This window comes from Sitophilus oryzae, unplaced genomic scaffold (genome assembly GCF_002938485.1).
Source record: "Sitophilus oryzae breed Bouriz unplaced genomic scaffold, Soryzae_2.0 scaffold_1744_pilon_pilon, whole genome shotgun sequence".
Lineage (NCBI taxonomy): Eukaryota > Metazoa > Arthropoda > Insecta > Coleoptera > Curculionidae > Sitophilus > Sitophilus oryzae.
The window spans coordinates 175992-187496 of record NW_022146440.1 but is presented as its reverse complement, the minus strand read 5'-3'; positions in this window follow the sequence as shown (position 1 = coordinate 187496).

Genomic DNA, 11505 nt, shown 5'->3' with positions numbered 1-11505 from the left:
GAACCGCGTGTTACAATTACAATTAAACCATATGCGAAAATGTCAAAAGTTGACATATGAAATGTCATTCTATTCAGAGTGTCATTTTCTATCGAATAAAGTAGAAATATACCGTGGGTGCCGTATAAAAATTAAAAGTTATAGTCATTTCCGGTGAAACAGGTAGTGACCAAAAACAATTGAATGCGTCAATCAATCTTAATTTATGTCATATACTAACATACTGAGATGAACCGCCTATTAAAAATAGACATATTTATTTAAATTCAAAACATTCATTTTTAAGACACTCTGTATACATAAACAAAATTATTGATTTTTAAAAATATTATTCACAAACTAGGGAGAGGGAAATCAGGCGACGAACAGAGGTGATATTTGTTAGATAATAGCTTCTAGACTACCATTCGAGACGCATTGATATTTTTTTGGTTCTTGAGTTTTGTGACAAAGAATGTAATTAAAGGTAAAGTAAATGTTTTCTCATTACTTATCTAATGTTAACTAAATCATATTATTTTGTTTTCTTGTTGTAATTCTGTTCTAAAGCTTTTCCTTATTTATTTGATCTGACAAAGACAATATATAACATGTGTATGCATTTAATGGAATCTATTTATGCTGTAATTAATTTCAGTTTAAAAGTAATCTAAATAAAATCGTTTACTGTTCCTTCGTGCCGATGTTTGTGGTTTGTGAGAATAAGAGCCTTGTTGAGTGTACTAACAATTTTCGACCTTGCATGGGCGAATATCTTAGCTCGCATAAGGGCAAACAAAAACAATAAATAAAATAATTCATAGAATAACATACAATTTATTAAATCATAAGTTGGCACCAAACCTTCAACTTTAGCGTCGATTCCGCAACAAGGGACTTCGTACCTACGGGTGGGGACCCGTTAAACTAACAAAAACCTCTTCAGTTTTGAACGATATAAATGTGGCATGTTTTGAATGTATTAAACTATAAACCTAGGTATGAGGACAGTTTCTATATTATTATTTCTCTTCTATTAAAGTTCAGGACAGCATAGTTAGATTCTCTGGAATAGTGATCATGGTTTTCTCTGCCGTGCTCTTTTACATGTGAATTCCAGGCAGAGTACGGCACTCCTTTCATTTCATTTAATAAAATAAGTATGGCTATTTACAAATTTAGCGTTTTATTTACATAATCTATTCTCCTCAAATTTCCCAAAATATTGTTTCTGTCGAGGCGCATCCGAGGTAATCACAATAAAAATATATTTAACACAACGTAGGTTCCTTTCTTTCATTTAAATTTCTTGTTATACAGTTGGCCAAAATATTATCTCTTCAACTTTGTTGACGAATTTGGGTTGTTACACTACAATACTAAATTTTGTTTTTTTATTTGAAAATATAAAAAAAATATGGGGATGAGCCACTTTTGGGACGCACCCGGTATAATAAAGACAGTACCGAGTTAAATAAATGTAGTTTTCATTTTATCCACTTCCTATCACCTTCCTTGCTTTAATGGAACAGATTTTTGTTTTCTCTAATTTACATAATAAGACATCACTTAACCAGAAAAAAAATTACAACGATTATTTTTTTTTCTCTCCCTGTCGCCGATTCTATTATATCTGTGGAATAGATCCTGTTTTGATTAATATTAGGGGTTGTAAATGTTTGACTAAAATTAATAATTTATTATTAATTTCAAAAATTACGTAATTTCGATTATAACATTTCTCCTATAACGTGTATTTTATTATTTTTATCCTTTTTGGACTCTAAGACGTTTTTTCTAAACTTTTATTTAAAAAACCTGTCCTAAATCTTAATAAAATATAAAAACGTTTAAATACGATATATTTTTAATTTAATTATAGCTTCATTAAAATAAAAAAATTACCCGGCTATGATACGGAGAGTTCAGGTGTACTTGAGAAACGAAGACAGCGTTGTGTTTCTCGGCAGAGTCGTCAGGGAACGACCGTTACGATAGAGACAACCTATCTATCGCTCGTGTCGCACTCGTTATAACCTAAAACAATAACACAACAATAACAAGATATTGTCTGACCGCATGTTCCAGCTATTTATGAATGAGATGCTCAGTCTATATTTTATTTTAAGTCTATGTCTCCGACAGTGTTACCTGTTATTCCACATTCTCTAGCCACTTCTGCCCAAAGTTCGTCTAATGCATAGCGGTTTCTGTAGTCTAGATGAGATGCATTCCATAACGCACGCCTGTTGAATACGGATGTTATTATATTATTCTCAGCCATTGCGAATGATAAATGCTGTCTTTATACCAGCAGTACTCCTACTTAATGATACCAGTCAACTGAAAAAAGGCCACACGCATTCCAGCGTCAACGCGACAAGAAATCATATTTTTATCTCGACGCGCATGTCCTCGCTTGTCTCGTCGCTTGACGCTTCGGCAATCTCTTTACTATGTTTGCCTCCATTACAATAGACGATCAAATTCAAGTCGCGACGCTTACCTCGTCGCTGTGCCTCTAGCCTCGTCGCTCTACTATGTTTTTACGCTTAGCCTTAGACCGTCGGAGGATTCTCATACCTAGTTACGAATAAAATGTTCCAGGTTCTGCTTTTAGTTGCTTCTTAGCAGAACAGTTGGGGGTTCAGAACGGTTCTGGTTCAGTTAATGGAATGTTCGCTCCTTCGCTTCCTCTAGCTAGACCGTTTGCTTTTTTATTACACTTCATCCCTTGGTGGGCTGGTACCCAGAGTAGGAGGATTTTATTTCCTTTGCTGACCAACTTCGAATTGATGGTTACTGAGTTAATCGCTCTTAAGGCTGCTTAGCTATCGGATAAGATGGCTATTTCTTGATTCCGATAGTTCCTATCTAAGATAAGTAGTTACTAGTTCCTATGTCTAAGATAAGTCAATAGTGAATTAACCTTACATAGGGATGTACCTTACGAATTGAAAAAAAAAATAAATTAGGTATTTTAGAGTTTATTTCAAAACGAAGATCGTTGCCATTTTAAATATAAAATTATATTGGAAATAATAGTAACGGTACTTTCAAAAAATAAAATAAATAAAAAATTTAAATAAATAGTTTCCAAGCAATAAGTGAAAACGAACTAACAAACTAATGAACTACCGAAGTACCGAACTAGAAACAAACGAACTACGAACTAGCAAACTAACGAACTACCAAACTACGAACTACCGAAGTACCGAACTACCAAACTACGAATTACCGAACTCCCGAACTACGAACTACCGAAGTACCGAACTACCCGTAATTTACAGCCTATGTGTTTTTTACAGTCTGATGTATAAGCGGTATTATTGTAAAGTTTCATTAAAATCTATTAAGTAGTTTTTGCGTAAAAGAGTAACAAAGATCTATACATCGATACATCCAAACAAACTTTGGTGTTTATAATATTAGTAAGGATTGCCAATTGCCAGACAATTTGAATATACACAAATTATTAAAATAGTTATTTAATTGCCAAACAATTAGAATATTGATTAACTTGATTGTTAGAAATTATTAATCATCCAACAAAATTATTCATTTGACAAACATGAAGAATACACAGAAATTAATCTACTTCATTATGCGAACCACTCTCTACTAAGATACGTCTTATCCTAAGGTCTTCTCATAAGGTATTACCGGTATTACGTTACTTCAAGCGATATCGCTGTTTCGGTGTCGACTTGCTATGTGGGGGTCGCGACAGCCAATGTTAATTTTCCATAAAAATGATCCCAGTAGTATTTTTAATACTAAATATATTATTCTTCCATTATGATCCGCATAAAAATCTACACAATATAGCTCCGGGCAAGAGTTTTGGAGAAATCAGTTATCAAGTTCGAGTGCATTAAAAGATATTAACTAATACGGTATGATTACGAATTTTTTGGGTATTATTTTGGCACTTGATTATAATCTTCGATAAGGACAACAGGTGGGGAATGACATCGATGATAATTTTTTGCTTTTGATCTCATTTATGTATTTTTATAAATATGTTTCTAATTTTTTATACCCTACGCTGAGAAAATATAGAGGACCACTCTCTGCGTGCTCAAAGCTCCATCGATTAAAAACGTTTTGATCATACGGTACTTTTATGTAGCTACCGCCTTGGAACGGAGATAACATCAATAGTTTAAGTAGCCTGGAGCGATACAATTTCTCGACTACTAGGTTAGTTTTAAAAGACAATAGATCTTTATAGTTTTTATTTCGAGTCAAATTGAGATTGGTGGGGTTTAGTCATTGGCGTGGAAGGACACGTTGTGTGAAAATCTGATTAAAAGTTATTTGAAAATTTATAATTCAACTATAAATTGTTCATTATAATTAAAACAGTATCTATAATAATTTCAATGCTTTTTAATTATTGTGTTTGTAATTTGTAAAGCTGATATATCCTGATAATCTGTCCACGTTTAAATTCTCCATACCAAAGAGAAATTGTCGACTAATGTCTGCTTAATTACCGAAAACAGAAACCAACTCGGCAAGGCTTAATTATTGAGACAACTGTCTTCGAAAATTGTAAAAATTATAGCGGGAAAATTTTCTTGGCTTGATTCCATTTTTTTTTACTCACTCGTTAACTTCAAAAATTCAGTTAGGTACAGCTTTAAACGAAGCAGTCTAAAACTTTGGCGTTAAGTGTTAAGTTAACTAAAGATGACAGTTAAATTTAAGATTTGATACATGGCCACAGGCGCCTACTATGTTTCTAGATGCAAAATATAAAAGGCAACCCTCGTACGAGTACTTTCTTTTATATTATTTTTTTTATATAAAAATTGCTATCAAATGAGGCTACCAGCGCAAAAAATTGTCAAAATATTGTTCGAAAATTAAACTAGTAGCGTATTGTCACTAAACTTTATTTCAAGTTTTCTCAAAATAAGCTTTTTGGGGTTAGGCCGTTTTTGCGCTGGTAGCCTCAAATATCCTAGAAATCTATACTACTATATATAAAATCCTTAAGTGACAGACATACTGATTAATCACGATCCTGCTCAAACCACTCAACGTAAGAAGCTCAATTTTGGCATACAGGTTGATTCTAGGGTGTAGAGGTTCGATAAGAAAGGATTTTTCGAAATTCCAGTTCCAAGAGGGTGAAATCACCCCTCAAATATTACAATATTTTTTATTCAAAAAACGGTCAAGTTTCCGAAAAAACGCTTAAACACGTATATTTTATTTTGTTTTTTACATATTTTAAGATTTTTTAAAAATGTATACAGGGTGTTTCGAAAAATCTGGTCATTGATTAATCACGATCCTGCTTAAAGCGCTTGACGTAAAAAGCGGATTTTTGGAAAACAGATTGACTTTAGGTTGTAGAGGTTCGATAAGAAGGGATTTTTCGAAACTCGAATTCTAAGGGGGTGAAACTATCCCTCAAATGTTAAAATATTTTTTATTTAAAAACCGGTGAGTTTTTCGGAAAAAACTCTTAAACACGTATATTTTATATTATTGTTTTACATATTTTAAGATTTGTTATAAATTTATACAGGGTGTTTCATAAAATATGACCATTGAGTAATCACGATTCTGCTTAAACTGCTTGACGTTTAAAGCTGATTTTTAGCAAACGGATTAACTGTGGAGTGTAGAGGTTCGATAAGGAGAGGTTTCTCGAATCTCAAATTTCAAGAGGGTGAAAACGCCCCTCAAATATTACAATATTTGTTATTTAAAAACGGTTAGTCTTTCGGGAAAACGCTTGGACAAGCATAATTTATTTGGTTTTTTTACGTATTTTGAAATTTTTTAAAAAATCACACAGGGTGTTCCAAAAAGTTGGATAATTTCTAAACCACGATTCTGCTTAAACTGCTTGACGTAAAAAGATTATTTTTGGCAAACGGATTTTTCGAAAGTCAAATTCCAACGAGATGAAAAATATTACCAAGTTATATAATAATATCGCCATATTGTTTTTTCTCATGCTGACATAAATGTGAGAAAATTTTATCCAGTTTGTATGTTAATGGAAATTCTTGCTTTGCTTTATCATCACCATTACAAATGATTAATTCAACGCGAACGAAGTCGCTGGTACACGCTAGTATATAATATAATTTTATTTGAAAGTAGAAAAATAGGTACACTCGTATTCTTAAAGAAAATATAAAATATACACAACACCAATGGCTTAATTCCGAATTGAACTATTTAGAGATCGAATAATTAGTCATCCATTCCATTGTGATCTGATTAACATAACAACAAAGACCCCATTTGGGTTTCTACGATGGGAACCGTACTGCTTAACGCCGCCGCGGTATCTGTAGCTGCCACGCCTCAGCGGTACTGGTTCTTCAATCTTTTGATTTAAAACGATAACATTTTGTTGCTTGTCTTTGTTTTTTAGCGATTAAAATGAAACACTTTGTGTACGTTAATATGTTAGATATTTTACAGGGTGGGTCAAATTCGACGCTTTTAAATGGAAACACCTTTTTCTATAGGAGATACACGAAAACTAATATCGGTGTCTGGAGCTCAATTTTCATCAAAAACATAATGGTGAAAACCGCACATCAATATCTGTTACTGTTTCAGAGTTACGGGGTGTATTTCAAAAATGTGCATTTTTAACAAATCGCTGTAACTTTTTTACTATGGAAAATTTTGTATTTCTATGAAAACATTTCCAAAGCAACTTCTTACGTAGAATTTAATGGTTTAAGTATAATTTTTTTAAAATTAATAATTTAAGAGTTGTCAACAGAAAAATTGATTTTTTATTTGGGACACCCTCTATATTTTTAATTAACTGAAAAGAATTTAAAATTACCTTTCCAAAAATATAGCACACTTGATATTTTGTCATAATCCCCTTCGAAATGCAGAATTTTTAAAAGTTCGCCACTTTTAACTAGTAGGCTTTGGACCCCTTATTGATAATAAGCCCTTAATGGAACTCGAAAACATATTTTTCCAGCAAGACGACGCACCGCCTCTGAACGCTGAAGTTATCAGCAAATTTTTGCAGCCAATTTCAAGAATAATTGAATAGCTAAACCAAGATCCCAGCCGTTGACCGTCGAGGCCGCCTGACTTAGTGCCCGTGGATCTAATCCTATGGATATATTTGCGGAAGAATAAAGGTTCCTTATTTTTCCGTATAACCTAGACAAGGATTAGAAATAATTAGCAGTTATGAGAGGGTATCTTTCACCCTCACTGAGTTAATGAATTCCGCGAGAAATGTCCAAAAACTGCCCCGTCTGTCCATAACACAAGACGGTCGATATGTCGAACACCTGTAGCAGAATCTCATGTATTGGTTTGATATTTATTTTTATTGTTATTAGATACAGTTTAAATGTGTTGATGTTGCTTAAATATATTTTGAATTGTTATAAAATTCTGCATCTCTCATAGCAAATATTATTTTCGTTTTAATTGATGCTCACAGCTAGATTTTTTTTGCACTACAGCCGGTGCCGTTCAAAGCCTACTTTTTTAAAGCGGGCGAATTTTTATATACTCTATATCTCGAAGAGGAATCGAGCAACATATCAAGTGTGTTATATTTTTGGAAAGGCAATTTTAAATTCTTTTCAATAAATTAAAAATATACAGGGTGTCCCATATAAAAAATCAAATTTTCTGTTAATAATTCTTAAATTATTAATTTTAAAAAAATTATACTTAAACCATTAAATTCTACGTAAAAAGGAGCTTTGGAATTGTTTTCATAAAAATACAAAATTTTCCATAGCAAAAAAGTTACAGCGATTTGTTAAAAATGCATATTTTTGAAAAACACCCCGTAAGTCCAAAACGGTAACAGATATCGATATGCGGTTTTCACCATTATGTTTTTGACAAAAATTGAGCTCCAGACACCGATATTAGTTTTTGTCTATCTCTTATAGAAAAGGGTGTTTCCATTTAAAAGCGTCGAATTTGACCCACCCTGTACAGGGTGGCTCGAATTCGACGCTCATCATTGGGATTTCGGAAAACGTAAGATATACAGGATCGGTTAAATGGAGGCAAAGTTGCGCAATTTGATGCTCAATAAAAAGCCGTATTGCATTTTGAAAAATTCCGAACACTTCCGAATATATTCGAAAAAAAAAACCGGAATTTTCAATTTTGTTTTCTATTGTTCCTTGGCTTTATTTGTTAAGATCACTTAAAATGAAAAACACATTTTCATGGCCACTTTTCCTGCTCTATAACTCTGTGTGATTAAATATTGACTCTGACGTTTCGGCTTCTAGCGACAGTCATCAACTTAATTTTTTTAAATAGGGACCTGATTTTTTTTCAATTTAATTAAATCCTTTTATCACTCTTAAAACACTATATAATATAGTCACTTTGATATTTGCCGAAGTTTCGTACAGAAAATTCCAACACCAGAATATTTTATGCAAAAAATAAATAAAATAAAAATGCAATACGGCATTTTATTGAGCATCAAATTGCGCAACTTTGCCTCCATTTAACCGATCCTGTATCACTTACGGTTTCCGAAATCCCAATGATGAGCGTCGAATTCGAGCCACCCTGTACATATCTACTTTAGTCAGATGAGAGTTGTAGAATTCTCTACATTCTAAAGATGAGAGTTGAACGATATCATGCCTTTGACGGTTTGGTTATACAAGTTTTGTACAAGCTAGTAGAAAATATATAGCTAGGTGTGGAATGTACCATAACTATAAGGTTGCCAGATTTTTATAACTAAATTCCGGAAGGGCTAAAAAGACGCTCTCGAAAAACGAAGGTAGTTATATACAGGGTGGTCCGAGTTGTTTTCGGGAAACTTCGACAACATATTTATTCTGCAGATAAAAATAAGTAAAAAAGTTTGAATAAATTTATGTCCTAAAATGCTTCGTTTGGGAGATACGGGGTGTAGAAGTTTCATTTGTATTTCGATTTATTATTCACAACCAAACCAAACCAAACTAACGTCAAAATTTGGATGAAAATTGGTACCTGGGTGTTTTTAGACATTACAAATTTGATTTCGATGTCAATATGACTCCTATTTGTATGGGCACCACCTACGTGCTTTTTTACTAATTTGAAGTTAAATCTTGAGTAGAAAAATATAAATTATTAAAAATAATAAAGTTTTTTAGTTAAAAATATATAGATATTTTTATTTTTACTAATTAATCATACATTTTTCTAGAAAACAATATGAAACAATTTCTGTTGATCCTTTGGCACAAAAACCTTTCCAAATTTATTATTTCAGTCTCTTAACTATCTACTTTTAGGGGAGGGTAATGGGGGTAATTAGTCCCCCACCCCTCCAGGCCGATTAAACTTCAAAAAAATAAGTTTTATAAAAAATAGTTTTTTGCGTGAAGCAAATAGTTTTTGACGCGTGAAAAAATAGATTTTTTATGTGTAACAAATAGTTTTACACGGAAACATATACGAGTATTTTTACACGCAAAAAACTATTTTTTAAGTGTAAAAAACTATTTGTTACACGTAAAAAACTATTTTTAACGCCTAAAAAATATGTTTTTTAATTTATTACTTTTCAACATTTTAAACTACACTTTTTCAAACGTGTCCTTCAAATTCTTTAATTTAATAGCTGTTAGTAAGACGTTTTACTTCAAATATGCGCACATAGTGCATACACTGTTTTTTTATTGCTTAAAAAAAGATATGCAAATAATACTGTTATTACCTTTGTCCATGCCGCTTTAGCAAAATTAATTGAGTAGAACTAGTTTACCAAAATTCTTACTCACTTGTTTCCAGGATTCACAGCTTGATAACATAATTTAAGTTACACTAACCTAAAGAAAACAAAAAAATATTAAAATTAAAATAACATCCAGTGTGTAAGTTTTACCCTTGTTTATCCATAATCAAGGGTTTTGCTGTTACTCAAAATGGCACGAAATATTGCTTATTACCTTATATCCTTGTTTATATATTTAGAAGAAAAGATCCATATCGCAGCTAAAGTACCATTTTTCTACTGTATAGGTAACCATAGAAGTAACTTCCCTACAAGGCAAAAAATAAAATAAACATTGAGATTACATAAAACCGTATAAAACGTTGAGATATCAGAGTAATCGATAATTTTTAGCAATGATCGAAAAAACTCACAACAATTTTACGGAAACAAATTGCTGAAATGATTGCATTCCATCTTTCACTCCGTCGAAATTTTTGTTCGATGCAGTCTGCAAAAATTCTATCGCGTTGCCATGAACATCATAACCATAACATGATGGCTGATGATGGACATGACATTCGTTGCCGACGCGTCACCGTAAATGTTATTAAAAACTCGACAACAAATTAATCAAAATGACGCTCCTAAATAGGTATTTCGATAAACTTACTCCTTTAATAGACATAACAGACTCCCTAGGAAAATCATTTTATGAAACAAAATCACTACGCGTATTTCCACAAAAATATCGAAAAAAAAAACAAAATATTTTTGACAGGACTCTTGCCCTGCTGTTTATTCACCACTTTCAAAATCGCCAAAATCTTTATAGCTGCTTTATAGCTTTTTTGTAGTGTGCTGCGACCAAAGCTGCGACTGATTGACAAACTCTTATCTCTGCTCTTATGTAAAATTGGCGATTTTTGTTACCGTAAATACCTAAATGCTTTTAGAATAAAAATGAAAAAGATTTTTATGAAAAGATTGTTTGTAATTTGTTCCTTATGTATTTAAAAGTATTTATATAGGTATATAATAATATTGTTAGTTGTTATTTAACAAATATTACCTATTGTAGAAAATCATCATGTATGTAAAACTTTATTTCATTTTAATATTATTTAAGTATGTTATCGTTAGTCGTTAGTAATTTGGTACCTACAATATTTTGCAAAAATAATTATGACAATATAAAAATAATGCAAAAACCTAACGTCTTACCTCAAGGTTTACGATTATGAAATAAATTAAAATAGTTTTGACCGTTATAAGATATGGAAATGGTTCTGAAATGGTTTTACAGACATTATGAACCCAAACCAGCCCAAACCCAAATGAAGCTAAAATTTTATGTTAAGATTAGTATCGCCATCTACACAGATATAGCTAAACTAATGGCATAAGGCTTTATTTGCGGCTTCATATAAAGAGCACTCTAATATAAGTCCCTATTTGAAATAGCTATCCGTAGTTGCCAAAGTGTGCCAAACTAAAGACGTCTAAATTGAAGTAGATCTCCGAGAGGTCTGGAGAGGTGTCCCCATAATTATTTATTGAATGAATATAAAAAAAAGTTCAGAATCAGAAATGATATTATTAGGATAATAAATTATAAAATATTAATTTAAAATTATTCGATTTAGGATGACAATCATGAAGAAAATGTTCCATGTTCCATGTTGAAAATATTTTGAAAGTGACTTGGTGACTTCAACAAAGATGTTATGGGAGTCTTTTAGATAACTTGATCATTAAAAGTTTTTGCGATCTATTTTGGACACAAATTTAAATATTTTAAGCTAAAGGTTATTTTCAGGTGTCGG